The sequence below is a fragment of the Pholcus phalangioides genome, unplaced genomic scaffold, assembly GCF_987345545.1.
Source record: "Pholcus phalangioides strain wild (caught in Gottingen) unplaced genomic scaffold, Ppha-v1.0 ptg000017l_1, whole genome shotgun sequence".
Classification (NCBI taxonomy): Eukaryota; Metazoa; Arthropoda; class Arachnida; order Araneae; family Pholcidae; genus Pholcus; species Pholcus phalangioides.
This window is the reverse complement of record NW_028301610.1, coordinates 21,801,689-21,824,492: the sequence shown is the minus strand read 5'-3', so window position 1 is coordinate 21,824,492 and position 22,804 is coordinate 21,801,689.

Sequence of the window (22,804 nt, the reverse complement as noted above, 5' to 3'; positions counted from 1 at the left end):
GAAGAAATTTGCTCCAGAATCACTTTTGTTTGTTGAAACACAATTTCCCATAAGTTTCTATGGAATATTGTTTGTTTATTCCAGGTATGGCTCAAAATTTAAAATACCAAGGAATGTTATAAAGACGATAAGAACTGACCAAACGCTAAAATGAATAGCTTTGAGAGCTATAAATGAGAATTTATAGGAGTATAAGATACAGATCTTTTTATTTTAAACTATGCACACAAACACCAGCTTTATTCTGCTTAAGCCAGTGTTAACACAGTCAAGTGTGTAGGTGTCCCCCATCCATTTCTGTTTTGGTACATCTGGAGAAAAGATTACAAAAAAGGGGATGTGAGTAAATCAATGCTCAAGTGACATTCTGACAATGATTAGCTTAAATTCAACTCATGATGCAGCTGATTTATGTCATTGCTTGCATTTGTATCAAAGAAAATGTTCATTAATTGCATCCGTTAGCCAAGGCAGAAAAACTATGAAAAAAAAATTATTAGCCAAGGTACTGTAGTTATATATCCTCGATAAACTGATATATTCAATTTTCTTCAAATTCGATTTGAATAAAGCCATGCCAATATGTTCTCATCCAAATGCTTAGATAATCTTCATTCCAATCCCTCTCTTCCTTGTTATTAAAAGCAAATATAAAACCCTATTTTTCCCTATTGGTGCTTACGTAATATTTGAACGGTTGTAAGAATAGAAATGCACAAATAATTATACACAGTGAGAGGGAAAAAATTTTTGAACACAAAATTTTTTATTAAGTCATATGTTATTGAATGACGTTTAACATAAATAAACAAAGTTACACACACTATGTCATAGTCCCAAAGGCAATTAGAAATAAACATGATTTTATATATTTTGAAATTTAAATTTTTTTTTTAATTGCTCCTTGTATTTCCATAGTATTCTGTAATACTGTGCAGATGTACGTGGTGCTTTGAATTTTTATACATTATAGAATAAGCAATTTCCTGATATAGCAGAGAGGATTAGACCATCAAAATCAATATGAGATAAGACATTCTATAACATTGAAGATAAACATATATATACAGTAGATAAACAGATATAAACTGTAGAATAAACAATTATTCTAACAGTCGAGAGGATAAGGCCATCAATAAGACATTGCAGACACGATTCTACAATATTAAAAATAAACATGATCATGAATTAAATTTTTAATATTTACAGTGTTGCTCTGCCGAAAGAGACCTTTTTTACCCTTTCAGTGGCAATCCTGAGATATCTTGTCAAACCTGATCTGCTTTATTTCTGTCACCCCGAAATATTTTGTCTTCTATAAAAATGCAGTGAAATTGTTTTTACAATAAAATGTTTTCTATTCCCCTCCAACCAATCAACTGTTAGTGGGCAGAGTTAGCTATTGTTCTAGGTTAGATAAGAAGAAGAAGCGAGAAAAAGAAAGAGAAATATATGCTCAATATATAAATAATACAAAAAAGGTTCTCTTCATAGAAAGCCACACACGTAATGGCAAGGTTTTGCAATTTCAAATGTGGCAATTATAATGCTGATCAGGAAAATTTCAAAAACCACTTAAAGGGTTAAATGGGAGTTTGGCTTAGATTTGCACCTTAAAATTGAAAAACCAACTTGAGCTGACCATCCCAAACAGTGGGGCTAAAACAACTTTTAATAACTTACCACTAATCATGAGCTAATCCCAAAATATTGGTCTGAGGATGTGTTGTATCCACAGTGTGTACCAAGTAAAGAAAAAACCTTAAGGGTTGTGGAAATGATTAATTTTCTAAATTCAAAAGTCATAAGCTTGTCACAAAATTTCAGCGATACAAGCAGAAATTGTAGTAAACCACTTTGAAAGTGCTCGAATGTTAATGAATTTAGACAGCTTTATTTTTTTTGGTTCCTTTTTTTTTCTCCCACATTGAATAAATCATGGAAACGGCATGCGCGAAGAGACTTAGACATTGTAAATTCTATTTTATTTCATCCCAAAGATTTCTTTAATTCTATTGATTCATATTTAAAAGGGGTTGACAGAAATTGAACATATAGTTAATCACAGGAAAGCATAGGTGTACGTAGAATTTTCTCAAGGAGAGGATTTTCAGATTTTTTATCCTTTGCAGGAAAGTATACTTACTGTAGAAAATATAATTACAAGAAAATGTACTTTTAATGTAGGAAAAATAAAAAAAATATACGTAATGTAGGAAAATAAAAAAAATATACGTAATGTAGGAAAATAAAAAAAATATACGTAATGTACGTAGGAAAAATAATAACAGGAAAATGTATGTAACGCAGGAAAAATAAAAACAGAATTATACACAATGTAGGAAAAATAATTATAAAAGAAAAATCAATTAACCTCAAATACATGAACCCAAACCAACAGGAAATTGAAAAAAAGAGAACTATGTAGAAAATATTGATGGAAAAAAATAAAGATGAGAGCCAGAAAAAAATTAGAAAAGAGCGCAGAATATTACAAAATTACGAGAACGCGCTTGCGCATTTTAAGTTCCGAACAGTTTCCGAAGTCACAACAGCTTCCGAAGTAACGACCGGTTTGAGATTAACTCACTCCCGCTCCTCTGTGATTGGCCAAGTTCACCAGGGAATGTCAGATTTTTAGCCGGTAGTAATTTGAAATTCGCAACAACTTTTATGTCAATATTTTCCAGATGGCTGGAAAACACATGTCGAAATCATTGTGCTATTAAAACACACTTTGTTTTCTTTCATTTTTATAATTAATAATTGGAAATTTTTAGCCAATTCTGACCCCCCCCCCTTGTCAGCAAAATTTCATCAGCACTGCCCCCTACCTCTTAACGTAAATTGGTGGGATCAGACGCGTACACCGGAGGGTGGGGGCATAGGGGGCTCGTGCGCCTCCTCCCCACACGAAAAAAAAAAATTTTAATGCAAAAAATATTTTAAAAAAATAAAATTTCAAAAGAAAATACCTTTATATGTTATTATTATCAATTTCTGTTAGTTTTAATGCTATTTGAAGGATAAGAACTTAAAATTTCACTTTAAGAAATTCATTGCGACCCACCCTTTAAGCCAAATATGGTGAATCCTTGACCCGCAGACCAATTGTGTCCCTGAAGGTTATCTGATGGGGTTTGCCCCCCCCCCAAACCTAATTTTGTAAAAATGGACTAAGCGGCACATTCACAAATCGCTTAAATGACACGTGACACAATTCCAGAGCATTTAAGTGGCCCGTGGCACATTTTCAGATCACTGAAGTAGACCTCAAAGATCACTTTCTCCTTCAAACATTACTTAAGTAACCCGCAACACAGTTCCAGAAAACTTAAATGATCCGTGGCACATTTCGAGATCCCAGGCGGGTCTCGTGCCGCTGGTGCTGAACCCGAGGGGGGGGGGAGGTACAAATTTCATTCTGAAACCTCTCCTGCAACAACAACCACCTTCCGCTTTTTCGAGGCTTAGTTCGTCCTGGACTGGAGTATGCTGTGAGGTTTTGGAGACCATACCGGCAGAGGGACATAGACTAGGTTGAGGGGATGCAGAGAAGAGCTACTCGTGTCCTTATTGGCACACTGGGCTTGAGTTATAAAGAGAGACTTCATTTTTTGAATATGTTTACATTGGATGAGTGCAGGTGTCGAGGAGATATGATCAAAGTGTTCAAAATTTTCAATGGGATAGATAGAATGGACCATGACCTTTTAGTACACCGCCAATCGACTGCTTTTACAAGGGGACACCAGTATCGATTGGTAAGGGACAATGCGAGGTTATGGTGTCGCAGGGAATTTTTCTCTAATAGGGTTGTTAATAAATGGAATAGCTTACCCCCGGAGGTAGTAAATTGGAACACAATTGACACGTTTAAAAAGAAATATGATAAACATGTTGGGGTAAACCGAGAAGCTATCCATACTTAGAATAAGACAACCATAATATTCTTTATGGGCATTGTATAATATTTTATCATGTGTATAATATTGTTTATAATTTTTGTTATTTGCATTTTTAATTGGGTTTGCTGTGTTTTTTAAATATATGACATCCGTATTTGCTATGGGCATCTTTTTCTCAGCACCCTCGTTGGGCATTTTGCCTGTTGTGGCGTTGTATTTGTATTACAAGGGTGCGGCAAAATGCGCGTTTGCCCCGGGTGACCAAGCATATAGTTGCGGCCCTGAATACACACTCTGAGGGGTGCACAAGATTAAGTGTGAAATTCTATGGGGGTCTACTAGATTAACAACAAGAACATTTCCAGTCAGCCGAGAGTTCCTTATAGAACAATACAAAGCATTCTGCTTTGGGCTTATTATTACACAGATGAGACAAAAGTTTAATTTCAAGGTGGGGGAAAAGATTTTTTATTTCTCACTTTTTAATAATTGAAGACAGCGCCTTATACCTGACTGCCAATTTAAATACGTACGTTCCAAAATTATAACCAGATCTCAATTATCAAGAAACTTCTGAGCCCCATGACACAGATTGGACTCACTTCACTTGTCTATTGCAATTTTGTCATTTCAAATTGAAGCTTGATAATGATTAATGAAATCTCTAAAGGCAATCTATATCTTAATACAGGGTGTTCGCAAATTGTTTAGAAAAAATTGGAGGTGTGATATTAACCAAGATGAAAATATTTATAATGGAACCTAAATGGGTGCAATCCCCTCAGTGTAAGAAAAGCACAAATTGTTGCAACAAGAATTCTTGGGATGAGCTCGATTCTGCAGAGTCTACATGTGCCCCCCATAAAAAGAAGTCCATCACATTTAGGTCTGGTGAGCATGGACATCACACCACACATCCCCTTCAAGGATATCTCACATTCAAGATGTGTCAGGTAGCAGTGTTAAGTCAGTTGGGATCATCATACCAAAACCATATGTTCCTCTGTGTGGTGAGTGCCAAAAGTTAGAACTTTTGCTTGTTAGGTGTGTTTCTCTAAGCTTCACTTTTCTGATGCTTCGAGTGATTCGTGACCATAAGTTCCATTGTAAATATTATTCATCTTTATGGGCACTATCATCCCGCCAAATTTTTTCTCAACAGTTTATGAGAATACCCTGTATACCATGAAATCCCATTCACATTACTTGAAAGCTCAACAAATCACTTAAAGGGCAATATATCACAGGCTTAGTGTTGACCGACCTCAGGTGTCAACACTAGCCTGTTATAGAGTGCCCTTTTGACGAAATTTTTTCTGGACAGAGGTCCAGCAAAAATTTTGGTCTCCTTTCCAGAGTTTTCACAAAATTCCAAACTTGAAAAACAGACCTTTCGCAAAATACAAATTCACCAAACCATAAATTTGAAATTTTATTTTTTTAAAACTAGATTCCTTTGTTCTTCCAAAATTACTTGTTTCACACAATTATCAATTATGTTCACAAAAATAAACATTTTTATAAAAAAGGGACCTTATAAAAAAACTGGACAGAACCCTGTACAATAACAGATGTGACTGAAACATTCAATAGCTTTAAAGATAGCTGATTGTTTGACAAACTGATGGGACAACTATTGAACAGAAACCCGAACACTGTAGGGCAGGAATATTCAATACATAGCCTGCAGACCTCAATGAATGTCAAATGTGACCTATGCTGTATCAACAGTTGAAGATGCCTGCTGTAGTGATTTAAAGATAAAATACTCATCTTATAATATTTATTTTGTTTCTTGTTTACACCAGCTTCAATCAAAAAAGGAGCCATGTAGTTAATATAGAATATATGTGCCCACCTCCACACACAGGCAAAACCAGAGAGCACCTTAGGAATAAGTTTCTCAAAGCAAGATTGCTTCAAAATTAGCGTTTTAAATTGGCAAAAAATCTGAGAATTGAAAGTTGAACTCAAAAATAAGGATTTTTGTTAATTAATATATTTAATTGCAATTCAAATAGGCACTTCCTGTTAGAGTGCAATAGATGGAATGTTAAAATATCATTCTGAAGTTGCTGGTTCAAATCCCACTCGAAAGATCTTTTTTTTTATTTTCGTTTTTTCTGCAATCTTTGGATGAATCAGCACCATGCACGAGCGTCATGACAAAATAAAAGTAAAATTGTTAACTACTCAATAACCGACCCTTCGAGTTTGCTAATGAGTTGCTGAAGTCCAAGCGATGAACTTTCTATTTTGATAACCTTCACTGAACATAACACAATGGATTCTGGGTTTTCCTCTTATGAATTTACCAAAAAAAAAGTAGTGCTTGCATGAGAGAAATCTATATATGACTGGTTGTTTGCTGAAAGTGATAACACACGACAAGTTTAAGGGAGAGACAAAAGCTGACATTGAGTCAGATGTCTAGGGAGCGTTTGATGCCATCCACTGAAATTGATGTTTGCACATTACTAAGTTGTTCCCTACCGCGCTCCATGCAGTGTTCGCAGAAAATCTTGAGGAAATATTAAAAAACTAAAACTTTTGAGAAATACATACAGAGGAACTGTGTTTATCAAGTCTGCACTTAATGTGAGACACCTGATACAAATTTTGAGAAGGCGTGTTGTGAATAAATAAATAATATTTAATTACTGCTAATCATTACAACCCATGAACGACAATTATCAAATTTTCAACTTTCACATTCATGCAGGAAAAGGGAAGAGACACAATGAAGTGAGTGATGCAAAAAAATGTAAACAACTGTATTGCACCTGCACAGATGGGACAAAACAAGTAAATCCCATTCAATTCTAATTTGGTCGATTGTCAGCTGCTGTTGATGGATGTCACTCTCAAGTCTTTTCTAGTGAACAAAATTCTCTTACATTCTGTGCAATGGGATCAGTCTTGCAAATACAGACAACTACGTGAGAATTATCGCTTCAAGTCACTTCCACTGGACAACGAGCCTAAAAGGCGAGGCTTGTTTGTTCGTCTATCTAATTTCTTTTTTTCTGGCCATTTCATTCTGAAGGAAAGTATATGTAAAGATATGCAACATTTATATAACCAAGATGCATACATATGCATATACTCACCTCACATGAAAACCAAAATCCCTGGTGCACACACACTTTGTTATTAAATACATGCCAAGGGCTCCAAACCTAATATTTCTATAGGTATAGTATTTCTATGGTTGCAAATATTGGGGGAGGGGGAATTCTTGAGGCCCATGCCCTCCCTCCTGAGCCGTTTCTTTGTTTCAGTGCCATTTTCCGTTTTTAGAATATCTACCTCCCCCCACAAGGGTAAGGATCCGCTTTTTTTCGGGGCATCCGACATTCCTGCTTGAATCTCTATATCTCAATGGAAATATTAATGCCTGCTTTTAATAATTCAAAGATCAGTGATTTTCAAGAAATACCACTTGTCAAATTTGACATCACAGAAATGAAAAACATTTATATTTCAAACATGTATTTAAAAAATTAATTACAATTATTTGAATTTTTCTTCACTTCAAATTCAAAACTAACAGCACTAATTTAAATTGACATTAATTTTAAACTGAGAATAAAATTACCAGATCGTTAACCGACTGACGGTCCTGCACATATGTGTACGTGTGAAGTTGATGACTTCCAAACGGTCCAGGCCGTATTTTTACGTGTGAACTTTTCGACTTCCAAATAGTCCTGGCCGTATTTTTACGTGTGAACTTTTCGACTTCCAAATAGTCCTGGCCGTAAATATACTGCCTTGCTTTCCCCCCCATACAGAATTACTAAGCTGGGTTAGCATACTCCCCTCTCCGTTCTCCACAAAATGACCGTTGTATTCGCAACAGCGCTGGGCGTTGAAAATGACAAAATGGCTTCTGCCTCTTCGGCGGGAGGGGAAGTTTTCAATTAACTTAGCAGATACAGACGTTTGACAAGCAGCTCTTGAATAGTCAGTTCAAAGAAGCCTTAATCCTTTTGTAAACGAAGAGGAATTTTCAGAAAGTATAAAGAAGGCTGCTCTTCAGCAACAAATGCCCCCACCTAAAAGGCACGTTTTTAGCTTATTATAGACATTCTTATCACTTGGTTGTAGGATATGTACTGGCATTCACTTTTATTTTGGCATGAAAATTACATCGTATTACATCTCATTGACTGCGAAACACTGAATGCAAGATAGAGATAAACAGGATTCCCCCCGAAAATAATAGTGTGCCAGAATTTTATCATGTAGGCCCTTTTTGAAGACATTATACCCCCCGGACTATGCCTGGATCAGCCCATACTTGTGAACCAGAGTTGGGCGAACGTACACAGAGAAAGCATATGGGAACGTATGCGCATCACATTTGTGGTAAGCCGTACATAACATGTATGAAATTCTACTAGCTTTGCAAACTATGCCATGATAATGTTCAGTGAAATCGAGAATGCGGCTCATTTGCAATACCTAAATCCGCCACTGTGGTGGTCGAGTGGTCATAGTGACGGACTCGCATCGCGGGGACCCGGGTTCGAGCCCCACCGTCACCACAATGGTGGTCGGCTGAAGTTGGTTTTCTGTGGTTCCCAACTTTGAGGCGCAAATGCGAGCCGATCTCCCCATTAAAAAGTCTCGCCACAGAGAGCAACAGTCCTACAAACAGTACAAATATTCAGTCACTACACATCACTCACTTCACTTCTGAGATATAGATGGCAGCACTGAAAAATCATACACAACACTAGACACGCACTCAAACTGTTAGGTACACACACTAAACTTCCGGCACAACTCACTAGGTAGGAAATTGCCTACGGCGATAGACCTAAGTTGTGCTCGGTTTGAAAAAAAAACAAAAAACCTAAATCCACGCATTTATCCAATCTTTGCAACATTTCATTGCTTAGTTGATAATTTTCAGCTAGTACCAATACTTATACAAATATATACATTTTTATATCATTGTTCATCGCTTCGCTGAGCAATGCTCTAAAAGAATAAATAAGGCAAGGGCACTATAGGGGTGTGTGGCTTTTTTTTAAAAATTTAATCGGTTATAATAAGAATTTAAAAAAAAGCAGTTGGAAGTGGAAATAAATATAAGCATGTCATTACATTGTTGACCGGTCATAAGTAAATTCATACTTTCAAGCAAGAAAAACCTGTAACCCAGCGATTCTCAACCGGTACTCCGTGTACACTTCCCAGGGGCTCCGCGGTGACTCGAGGAAAATAAAACAAATCAGTAACTTTGATAGATAAATAAAAAATAAGAGGCCTACAAGGTTCTACCATAAAAATTATATGCAAAAAAAAAGCTCCTCGAGTGAAACAGGGCTCCACCATAGAAATTATATACTGAAAAGAGTCCAAAAGGGATGAGAACCGCTGCTGTAACCGTTCAACAATGCTTTTATAAGTTGAAAAACCGCAGAAAACGAACTTCAGTAGACCACCACTCTGCCGCCAGTGAGGTACAAACCTGGATGCTCATGATGAGATCCCAGAAGGATGTCCACACTACCACACAGTAGCCCTAGAATATACTAAGGGGCCACGGGTGAAAATCCAGTAAAAAAAGTATTGTGCTGTAAAAGCTGAGCCACAGCTTGTGATTAAGCATTCCGTACAAAAAAAATGTTCAGCTCATCTATCAATTCCTCACACTTATGTGACAGGACATAATAAGCTTGTACGTGTTACTCAAGCACAATGCCTCAACATTGAACGAAAAAAAAGTACATTTAAATTTTTAAAAAAAATACAATTTTTTTATTGTATCTTTTGGTCATTTATCACATTTCTTATAAAATGTGTGCTCAGTGTACAAACGAAACATCCAAATGGTTGACTGACTTCTTTTTTCCCCACCTAAGATAGTGATCTGGTGGCCCAGCCATTAGATACGTCGGAAGAGTTACGAAACCGTGGTTTACATGGAAACTATTGATCCCTGAATGAATTTTGGGGCTGCTCAGATCAGTGGTATAGAATACTGTAGGTACTCCAGCATTCACTGCACCCCCTGGCTCCACCCCCCACTGCCAGTCATCCTCCTAAATGCCAAAATTTTACTTATATATTGTGGAATCTTTTGACTAAGTACTGCACTGTCAGTTCCCTTTCCCTTTCCCCAACCCGCAAGAAATTTCTGGCTACGGCTCTTCCAATAGTACCATTGTCCACATAATAGAAAGGTCTGACAGGTCTTGAGGTCAAACAACCCAACATAACATTTATTTGCACAATAATGTACTTAGGAAGAAATTTAATGATCAAAAACGCGGGCCACGGTAATTGAATTCAATTAGTGAGAAAAACTAATTTCTTAGTAAAACTAACCCACATTAGCTAGCATGCCAGGAAACAGTGAGGCAGACCAGCATGCTGAAAATATCCGTATTTTCCAGAATGCCGATAAATTCCATTCACAGATTCTGGAAAATTCTTGAATATCTTCCTTTTTGGAACAGATGCAGTATGGTCCGCCACGACTCTGGCGACTTTTTCCTCGCAATAAGTCACCCATAATGGGGCTCTGGGTTGCCGTATTTTTTAACATATTTTCAGTTTTCACTGGGTGATACTAGATGGCACTGGCTTCGCCAAACAGGATTTTTCTTTTGATTTTTTTTTCAAAAATTCTAAGCAGCCGTTGTTCCATTTCCAGCGCGTCTCTCTCTCTTTGATTATTATTCCTCCCTTCTGTAGCTTACATCATTTGGATTATTATCTACTGCTCAGGTTGTATCATACCGTTTTATTATTTCATTGTATTTATTAGTTATTCATCCATTGCCATGCCTTGTGTTTTATCAGTTTATTATTTAAAATGAACCTACAGAATTTTTCATGCCCAGATCAGTTTATTAAAAAAAGGGTCCTGGTTTTAGTTTTAATGCATAGAATATTTATTTATTCAACATGCCCGGATCCATTTATTAAGAAAAAGGGTCAGAGTTTTAGTTTTAATGCATAGAATATTTATGCCCGGAATTCCTTATGCCCCGATCTTTTTATTATTAAAAATATGGGCCAGGTGTAATTTTTTTTAACTGATATTTTTTTCTATTTTTGAGCTTGGTGGTTTCTATTATGTTTTGCACGCTGATGGTTTTTTTTCGGCATCCGTAGTGTCTGACGGCCTTGGCGACTCTTCGTCGGGCCATCAGACGTGTGGCGCCAAAAAATCGCCAAGATAAAAAAATTAAAATTTTTGAAGCAAACAGTGTTAGTGTAATTATAAAAACAATTCAATAATGAAATAAATGAGGTAGAGAACCGAAGGTGCATCAAAGTAAAACGAACAAGGTGATAACAAAGTCAAGGTGAACAAAGTAAATGAACAATCTATGTATATACTGTAATTAGAAATTTCAGTAACCTAACGTAAGTTGAATGCATGCTGTGATCCTATTATAACCTCACTTGTTCCGGCATGCCGAAAGTGGCCAAGACCGCAACATTCAAAAAGCTGGTGCCCCTCGTGTTTTACGGCATGCCGGCCAATGCGTGGGAATACGGCAAGTTTATTATAATTTTTAAGTAAAATAATTTGAAAGTTGTTCAAATCAGCGCTAGTGTAATCAGTTCCATTTTGCCCATGTCTTTACTTGAAACGTAAAAAATACGTCGGCAGAGGAATGGGAAAAAAAGACGAGCCCACAAAAAGCCAAGTATTGTACTTAGTTTGAATCCTTTTACGAGAGAACACACCTTTTCTTTTCCTTTCCTACAAAGAACCATTCAACAGTGGGTGGAACAAAAATTTTAAACCACACAATACTAAATCCGATATCCCGCTGTTTGTACGGGGGAAAGGAAAAATGGTTGGATTTTTTTCGAAGTAGTTTTGTGACAATTACCTGAACCTTTTCGATTTTCTCAACACCCTCAAACCGTCAGTCGGTTAATTCTATCATGGAATTTTTTTTTGGATATGCATTTTTCAAATCTAAACCGTTCCTTTCTCCAGATAGGCCATGTTTCTAGGATGTAAATATAAATAAATATAATATGACCCGCCTTACCCATCGTTGTAGTTGTTTTTGAAATTCAATATCAAAAATAAATAATATAACCAAACCTACCGTTTGTAATGAAATTTCACGCTTTTTTTGTCCGAATTGGCGACATTATGTTTGGCGTGGTTGTGTTCCCAGCCTATTCATAAAAAATTGTATTACAACCCCAACGAGTGATAAATGGCAACTACTCGCGGTTTTTTGGCATAATTTGGCGCAATGTACCACTGATAAGGTCGATATATTATGGTCAGATGATGTGAAAAATATGCCATTTTGTGTGTGACGTCATACGCAACATATCAATAAGAACGGCTATTTCGTGAGCGGGTCTTTTCTATACAGTTTATACATAATATGAACGGTTCGTTTCAACTACATCGCATCAAACATGAACGATCCGCCGCAACACCGCGTAATTTGAAATTCACAACCTGTCAAGATTTTCGAGATTGCTGGAGAACACATCTCGAAATCATATTGTCCGATGCAAAAGCACTTTGTTTTCTTTCATTCTTGTAATAATTTAAAATATCCTTTGTAAGAAGGAATATCTTTCATATGTCAATACTTCACGATTATCAAGTCCTCCTTTCGAAAAACCAATATTCTTCCAATTTTTCTGATATTTAGGAAAAAATCCTTGAATTATGCTGACCAGCACCTCTTAAGGCCCTTTTACACGAGGCAAGTGCTTTAGTTGGCAACTTAAAATTAAGTTGCCAAGTACGATACAATGTATGCAGACGATAAGGGCCGTTAACAAGGCTTTAGTTGGTAAATGAATACGAACGGTTCTATTTTTTCCGGTTAAGTAGACCTATGCGCCAGTGGGCGTGACCTGCCGCTCTTGGAGGGGTCTTTTTGCTCTCTCACGGAGGGGTTTATTTTGATCTCAAGCGTGAACCTGTTCATACTCCGTCGTCCTTGAAGTTTCGCTAGAATTCCGCGGAAATATTGGATGGTGAGGTGACCAGAGGACATAACCTTCAAGTTTGTTGAAAAATATCTTCGCCATGAGTGTTTGTTGAACTATAGAAATGAAAATTACCTTAACAAACAAGCTATTATTCGATGTTGGAAAAAGCAATGGAATATTCTGTCGACGTGATGTTAGGAGTTGAAAACATTTGAAGATTCAAAAATATATATCAGATGTAGAGGATTTATATATTAAAAACTGGAGAGGGGGATTTCGAATATTTCTCTCGTCCAGAACGAATTTGCTGCCGTCTGTTGTAAAAATACATGATCAAATATTTAACATAAAGATATCATCTCTATAGATTAAATTAAAAAAATAATAATTTCAAAAATTTGGAAAAAATTTTTGCTCAATGAATTTTTATTATTTAATTTTTAACCCTTAGAATTTCCTACGAATGTCAAGAATCTTCTCCCATATTTTCGGCTTACATAATTCATCTCCTCTCTAACTTCGATTAAAATATCATATAATCGATATTTACAATTTAAAGGAGAAATAGAGAAATCTTATATTTCTTCTCGTTGACTTATATAAGTTTATATGTTGTGTATTCTTTTTTCCCCCTCTCGGGTAAGTGAAAGTGAATACATTTATATTCTTTAAAAAAAATATCATATAATGTGTCTCTGATCACAGTATTCGTAAGTTCTACCTGATCATCTTCATCCATCGTTCTGCTATGAGCTTTAAAAAAAAGCACCTCTCTGAATGACAGATAAATAAAAAACTATTACCATTATTCTCCTGCGCGTTGTGCATCTCTCTCTCTCAGTGGATTTGAGTAGACTGAAGCACGCATGCGCTAACTGCGCTCACCTCCATAAAAATTATCCAATGAGCGTCTACTTACCACTTATCGTGTGGACACTTTCAAGAAGAATCAGTAAGTTAAAATTAAGTTACCAACTAAAGCACTTGTCTCGTGTAAACAGGCTTTTAGAGATAGAAGGCTTCTGCGTGTGACGTCAGTAAGTAGTCCATTTTCCCCTCAGAATATTCATGGAAGAAAATTCCCTGCTCGTGGCAAAATTATAAAAACACTAAGACTCCCTTTTAAATTATGCAACGGTCAGGATTTGATAAAAAAAAAACCAGTGCTCTATACAAAAAGCCTTATTATTAGCAACCTCTGGGGGTAACTTCATCTCAAGTAAAGCACTAACAGGCTAGAACAACTAGGGCTAACAGGCCCCCTTCCTTTCTCCCCCCCCCCCATTTTCCAATTAGAAGATAGTTATTCAAAAAATTGTCTGAAGTATAAATATTTTTGAATTTAATTTGATTAATTTTAATTTATGAAAATAACGAAAAAGCAAAATAAACATAATAGAATACAGTAAAAATAGAATAAATCCCTAGGGGTCACAAAGGGTCTGTGTCATCGTAATGTTACTTTTTGTGAAGTTTATTGTTTTGTGTTTTTCTCAGTTTGATTTGTATGTTTTATGTGTTGTGTCAGTCCAATTAAAAAAAAAATATTTTTAATCAATGTAAACTCTGCGCTTGAAGACGGCACAATGTCACCAAGTTACTCTTTACTGGATGAAATTTTTATTATTTCCAAATTAGTTTTTTTTTTTTGTGTAAAAGATTATGGTTTCATTGAGAAATGTCAGTTGTAGCTTCCAAAATATGCCTTCTTATAATGATAAAAATCGCAAAAAGTTGTAACGCAAGCAGTTTTATTAATTTTATTCTCTTCGTGCGGATAAAAGTAGTAATGAGGGAGTAGCCACACAAATGAACCACAACTGAAAAGTTCAACCTTTCACATCGTTTTCAACAATAATACATGTATCAAGGATATAGGTTCATGTTGTAGCCCTACTATGAATTTTAAAAAAAATAAATTAAAATGAGTGTGAAAATTTTTTTAAATATTTGTTTGAACCATTCATTCCAGAGAAATCATGTACACAGTGACAAAACTGTTCGTGTGAACATAATAATGATTCATTATCAGGATTTCAAGCCCATCGGAAAATATAAATAATCAGATTTTCAAATACGAAAATGATCAGTTTGTTGACTTCAATTTCGATACGGTGAAAATCTGATATTTCATTGGATGACAAGCTACCTTCAAGTGGCTTTTTGGTTCATAATGTGACCGCTCTATCGCAGGCGAACGAAGCAACGTGCGTGTTGGCTTAAACACAACACAATATTTCACATAACAGTCCATACTATATTTAATATACAGAGCGCGTAGGTAACGGGACATATGACATTTTACTGGCGAACCATTGGTCCTAGAGGCATACTTTCAGTTGGAAAAAGTACCCGAATAATGTGTAGTACTCAGATATTTTATTCATGTTGCCAGGGGTTACAGAGTTATTAAAATAAAAATTTTATGCGGACACCCGGTGCCCCAAAACCCAATTGGAAAGTTGTTTCCTGGTCTCCGACAAAAAAATTTAACGTGTCTAAGTTCAAATTTTCACTGAGATATTCCAAGAAAGTTGGAAAAAAACAGCATTAAATGAGGGGAAACCATTTTACCCGCATTGAATGCTGTTTTTTCCCAAATTTCTTCAAGTTTTTAATTCGCATATCTCGGTGAATATTGCACTTAGAAACGTGAAATTATTTTAGTTGGCATCGGGAAAGACAGAGCAACAACTTCTTAATTGACTTCTTTGGCACACGGGGACGGTATAAAGAGTTTTTATTTTATTTTATAGCTATACAACCCCTTACAACATGAATGACATGTCTGAGTTGGACACGTGATTTGGATACTTTTTCTAGTTGGGTATGTCTTTAAGATTAATTATTTACAGGCTCACCAGTAATGTGCCATACGCCGTTACCCATGCTGCCTCCAAATACACGTAAAAAAATAGTTTGAGTCAGTCAACTCTCATTGTGACAAATGCCATTACAACGGGAAAAATATTGTTTTAACGATAACTTTTCTAATCCCTCGGATAGGTTTACATAGGAACAATATAAAAATCTGGAATTCCTTTGTAACGAAATTTTGTTATTACGGATTGATTTCTTATGTCTCTTGGAGTTCCGGTCTAATGGGGTTTGACCAAAGCGTATTAATAAAGGGTCTTTAATACGCTTTGGCTTTGACTGTATTTCCCCCAAAAACAATCTGACATTTTTGCAGTAAAGTAATTGAACTTCAGCAATTTGATCTGAAAACAGTCCTTTTTATAATGATTGTGTCCTTTTTACTTTTATAAATTTAGGAAGGAAACAAAAGGAAGAAAGGGTGGGGAGAAAAAGAAAAATGGCCAAGACGGGCTCGGTTGTGCGTAAATGCCTCGAAATTCCACTTGTGCGCAAGGGGATTCGTGCCTCACTCTCAGTTTTATGACAAAATTTCACATTTATGAGACGTATGACTACGGGCGCGAGATTAGTCTCTATATATATAGCTTTCAATATTAAAATATTCCATTTATACGAAGCACAATTTCAATTATTTTACATTTTCATTTTGATTCGAACTCCAGATCTTTGGCATTTAGACATTTCCAACTATCGAATCCAAGCAGTTTTTGCAGATTGTGAAAACGCATCGCTGAATTGGGTTTGCATGCGTATTATCAACACTAAAAACCATAAATTTTAGGTTAACAGATACAAAGAGACGCATTAAGCGGGTTATGGACATTTCAAAGTGAAGACTTACGTGAGAATTTATTATTTATTTATTTATTTATTATTTATTTATTTTTTAGAAATCAGCAGATGCAGTGAGTCTCTAATAAACGGATTTAAATTGCTTTAAATGTAGTCATACGCCTTTTTAGAATTTTTTTTCCAATGTCCACAACATTGTTCTTGCAGGATAGGAAAATTGCATTGACATTATTTAGGATGCTGCAGGCCAGTAGTAGGGCAGTTAAAAGGAAGCATTACAGTATCGTTTAAAAAAACTTTAAAGATGTGGAGTCAATCTTGGAGGAAGTTCCAATACAGGAGTGGCTCGAGCTTACCTGCCGCCGGGTGCGAAGTCTCATGTGCCGCCTCTACTGGCGACCCTGTCAGGAGGCTGATAGGGATTCGGTGAAGGGCACCTGGAGATAAACCTGGGTTTTTTTCCAGAAGAAAGCCGCACATAATTGTTACTGCAAAATGTGCGTGACCATACGTCCCGCTTTCTAAGTAGAAATTTTTTTTTGTTCTAGAATTATTTTACCATTCTTAATAGATGCCAGATAACTTAATCCTTGAAAGAGCACTTATTTTTGTGAGCCATCATCACTTATCCTGTGAAGATGATATTTAACGGGGTAATTTTTATTAAGAAAAATTTTTCAAAGGTGTTTCTGGTGTTCCAGGGGCCGGACAAGTGAAAAACCAAATTTTCCTTTGCCTTCATTTGACTATTATGGATCAAATTCTGAGTGAGGGTATGGGGTCCCTAGGCTGGGATCTTTCGCAGGTTCCCTCCCAGTCAGATTTCTCACGGCCCCTGCTATAGTTAATTTATAGCCTGAAAAAGCCAAAAAATTATGAGAATTATCCCGTGCTCTTGTGGGGGCCATGGGTGAGGGAACCAAAATGGCCCTTGTAATAGAGTACAGGGGTGGCGCTTGGCCACGCGACCCATTGCGGCCACACGGAGCACCGCTTGCTAAATCCGGGGTGAATGGGTTAAAAATAATTCAATTTGCCAAAAAAACCAAACTGTCGGCTCTGGAGGGGCGCAAAATCGGAAATGAAGCGCCGAAAAGGAGTGGCATGACCTTCTAAGGGTAGGGCTGACAGGGCTCCAGCTTGAGGCCCGGGACTAAATCCTTATAATTTTTCTTTTTTCACTCTATAAATTAACTGTAGAAGGGGCCCCCGTGGAAAATCGGGCATGGGCCCTACGAAAGATTCCCTGACGCAGGAGGTAGGGGCTATGGAGGGAACAATAGGTAGGAGGCGCAAAAAATATGTCCCACACGGGTACATATTTTGTCTCGAGCCGCCCAGATAGCTTTCTGGTATTACGATCAGAGGCCTTGTCTATTTTCTCAACGTTTCCGTTGTCGAGGTATAGTAGGACTCAAAAGCGTGATGTCGTAAATTTTTACTGTGTTAAATTTTGTTGTCTTAAGTAAAGTCTACGCTGCCGTCCCTTACACAGTGCGGTCTTAAGGCATGGGCCCACCCGGGCGCCTCAAGTGAAAAGGGGCCTCACAAAAATGAGATCTTGTTGAAATTTTCGAGAATTTGTTTGGTAGGGCCTCTGAAAAATCAATTGGCCCGGGGGCCCATGATACTCTTAAGACGGCTCTGTCCTTACAACCTGCCGCCCGGGTGCGCCGCATCCCTTACACCCTCGCTTAAGCCGCCCCTGTCCCAATACATTATCACAGCAATGTAGTTTTAAAAAATTTTAAATTTCGCGGGTATTTTTCCCCATGTATGATTTGATCTCTTGGAGTTCGTTATAATTGAATTCGACTTTATTTCTTTTCAGCAGAGGCAATGGATTGGCACCCTCTTTCAAAATTCATAAAAAAATACCCCAGAGCAATCATTCTCTATTCGATTTTTATAAATATATTCCCCATCAGACCACTCAGTGCTGGCTGAAGATAGTTTTGTGCTAAACTAGATGGCTATCCGTCTGTAATTGCATGAAAACGATGGGGTTTTTTTTACAATTTAGCTTTCATTTTTCACCCATCTACTTCTTGGATTACATTTACTACCAGCACTCAAAAGAATGTCAATGAATGGTCAACAAATTTTTGCCTGCTTTCTTTATGGCAGCCCTGTTTGAATGAAAAGTCTGAACACACACAGTTTTCTGTCTTTACAGTTATTCCATTTTGCTTAAACCTCTTCTATAGTTTGTGTCAGGGCCTACTATCACCCCGAAGTCGTAAAACCACCGAGATTACATGAACCACTTTTTTTTTATTTCCTTCTTCCTCATGTTAATGTTACTTGAATGGGGAAAAATTACGAAAAAGATATTCTATACATTTTGTTTGAAATTAAATTTTTTTAGTCACTCTGACTAAAAAAATTTAATGTCACAAATTTCTTCGTGGCCCCCGTATCAGTAGCCGTGGCTCCCCTTTTGCAAGATTTTCATCCGTGGCCCCCGGTTGAGAACCACTGCTCTAAATAACATTGTAAATAACCAAAAATGTTCAACAAGTTCCCACCACTGAGATGAGAAGTGGCAGTTTTTGAGAGGAAATGTTTTTTTTTTTTGGATTCTTCTTATAAGCGGAAATCAAATTTTTATCACTGATGATTTTCTTATGTTAAAACAGCATTTCATTTTTGTTTTGCTGATTTAATTATAAACGGTTGATTCTTTTAACAGTGATTCATATAAGTGGTGGCTACTGTATGTTCTATAGCTTATATAGGTAACACTTGCATTGAATCAAAGATCAGCAAAAGATAGTTTCTTTGGCACATGGTTCCAGTGGCATTCTGAAAATATTTCAGAGAAGCAAAATTTGCAATAAGTCCTTATTCATGTACCAATTTTTTTTTTTTTTTGCAATTTTGAACAAAAGGGCTGGTTATGAATATTTGACAAAGACTAATCCTGAGTTTTTACTTTAAAAAGAGGCTTGACCATGATTTTTATGGGCTGTTGACAAAGTTTGAAGTATGATACGCTTGAGAAATTTGTAGAGACTGCATGTGCTCATTGAAAAAACCGTGAATAGCCACCAAATCCTGAGCTATGTAAAATGCATATGTATAACAGCTTTTTGATGCCAATTGTATTGTTCACAGAGAGAGAATGATTTGATTTTGTTGAAAACATAAACAGTATTCATTGGTAGAGCAATATAGTTTCATAATTTTCCTAGCAGAAATTTCCCCTTTACACGATCTCAATTTTGCATGTACATACTTGGTACTCAAAACATAGATTTTCTCTGCTCTTACCAACAGTAGAATCTATTTTTCTCTCATAAGAATGATACAATGTAAAATAATGGCTTCCCCCACATCATCCCCTATGCTGGGATCTTTGGTGTGACCTTAGGGTCCTTCTACAGTGAATTTATAATGTGAAGAAGGCTGCAGTCCGGTCCATGGGTTAATCTTGTTGAGGCTCTTAAATTTCTAAAGTATGGATATTCTAGGTTTTTAGTTTAGTGGTTAAATGATGTTCTACCTAGAATGACGGTAGCAGTCCTTTTGACCACTATAGATATATTTAACGAATGAGATTGCAAAACATGCTGAAATGGACAGCAAATATGAACATTAACATTGGAAGAACAGATGTTCTATCATGGTGTTTGCTTTTCTAAGGTACCCATTTTGTACCTGTTTGGTACTATTCAAAGGTACACTTTTGAAAAGCCTGTTGTCATACTTTACTCAATTCATTTAGCCTTTTTATGGATCTCTGCACTTCTATTGCATTCCATTCACTGGTACAATGTTGCATGACGAGAAGAATCATTATTTTTTACTATTCAACTTTTTCACTAGCGCTTTAGCCTAATTGCAGTATGTGTTACAGATGGCTACTGTGGATCTCAGTTGAGTTGTGAACAAAGTAATGTATAAGGAAGACGGTGGGGGACCAAAATCTGATTTTTACATTGGGTATTATAGAGATTTTTTTCATACAAAGGATAGAGAAAAAGAAATTCTGGAAACGAGGAAGAAATGGGAAATTTAAAAACATGTTTAAAATGTTAGGTGTGCTCCCACGGGAGAGGAGGAAATGGGTGTCAAGGCAAAAAAAAATACTGCGCAATCGAATTTCACAGTTACGGCAGTAAAACAGACATTTCTGCAACATCCCGATTTCTGCCCTTATCTCCTTTTTCTGGTTTTTGACGTCGTGAACTTTGATTTGCATATGAAGTTTTCTTCTTCCATTTCCTGCTAGGCTTTAAATTATGGATGATTCATTTTATGTTACTTATCGGTATACATCTTTGCATAATTTTGTTAAAACCATGTGCTCCCCTAATTGTTTTGAGCAGTGTATTTTGTTCCAACTAGTGTATATTTCCATGAAAATAACATTTAGTTATTAATCATGAATCAAAATTAATAAACAGTTATGACAGATGACTTGCAAACAGTTTCCGGGTTATTAGGCCACATAGGCGTAAACTTATTGAAAATGTTGGGGGGGGCTCAGGCTCTAATGGAACCTCGTTTATACGACGCGTCGTATAAATGCGAAAGCAGTACTGAAAAACGAACTTTTTCCGAAAATTACCCCCCCCCCCCCCCCACCTTTTTTTTACAGACGTTTCCGAAAAAAAATTTTGTGGAAAATCTGTCGTTTTGATTCAAAATCTTATGCTTGAGAAGAAATATACTTATAATACTATCGTAACATTACTGTTGCTAAAGTCTCAAGCAATTTTACGGTATTCATTTCAAGATTTAACAGAAAAAAAAGTGTTATTTAAACGTTATGTAAAACGTCCTTTACTTGACAGAGAACACCGTTACAAAATTAAAATCCCAGTTACAGCCCTGGCTATCAGCATACCGTAGCCCGTTCAATAATTATTTCAGTACCTGTCAAAAGCCATGGAACACAGGGCCACAACTAGGGAGGAGCAGGCGGGTCTCATGTCCCGGGCGCTAGACCGGATGGGGTGCAAATTTCATTCTAAAACCTCTCCTTCAACATTACAAGGGGGGCGTCAAAATGCGCGCTTGCCCCGGGTAACCAAGCATCTAGTTGCAGCCCTGATTGAACCAGTCAATCGTTTTAAATTTTATTACTTTTTCAGTAAAAAATATGCATGAGAAACTACAGTCGATCCCGCTTAGTTTTTCCGCTTACAACGTTTCTTCATGATGGGTTTTTGAAAACCGTAAAACACTGTATTTCAGTGACACGTTTTCACCAATTGAAAAATTATGTGATTCGATTGATAGAAAAGGTGTTTTCCAAAGACTTGGGAGTTCGAATCGAAGTGAAAACGTCGATTAATTGAAGTGTATACAGGCAGGGCCCTGGGTAAAGCAGGAATTAGGAGGCTCTTGCGACAAGAGTCAAAGATGTTAATTGGTCAGTGAATGTATGTTGTTTGAATTTCGGGGGCTCAAAGTTATAAAGGCTTCATTTGCCCATGAAGAAATTAGGCCCTGTATACAGGGATAATGTATAGAAATGTATAGCAACTGAAGCAAAACCTCGTACAAATAAGTAAGGTCAGAAACGTAATAGGGAGATATATACAAAGGGTTCCATTACATTTTCCTAAATACAGTAAAATCTCCACAAATGATCACCTGTACTCAAACACAAATATGCATCAGTGGTCGCCTCTATTCGGCGTAAAATTTCTATGGTGGAGCCCCTTACGCTCTCCTTATATTCATTTATCGAATTTACTGATTTATTTTCTTCGAGTGGGTGCGGAGCCCCCGGGAAGTGTACACGGAGCACCGGTTGAGAACCGCTGCTTCAGTGAAAAGTTTCCCAAACTTTTTGTGTTCCATAGCTCTTCTTTAAAAAAAATTTCTTTCTCATTTCTCCCAACTCAAGCCCACCCATAGGATCCTATACTAAACCCATAGCTTCTATCGACCCTTTGGACAATTGCATCGACCCCTTCCCCCAGGGGTCGATATTTCACACTTTGGAAAGCACAGCTTCAGTGGCCATTCTTGGTTATTATACAACTTAATTTAATGAAAGGTCACGGGAAATTGACCTTTTTAATTTTGATTTATTCATTTTTTTTTTTTTTTGCACTATTTATAAATTTGTTATGATTAGTCCTGTTTGTTGCATTTATATAAATTAACCTCTTCGTTCGTTCGTTATAACAACAGCTCACAACCACAAGAAAAGTTCTCGCTGTAACGTAGTTCTCATTATAAACGAATTTTCACGTTTCGCTCTGTAAGGACATAAAATTATTGAAAATTGCTGCTTTATCTGCATTGGGACGTCTTTGAGATCA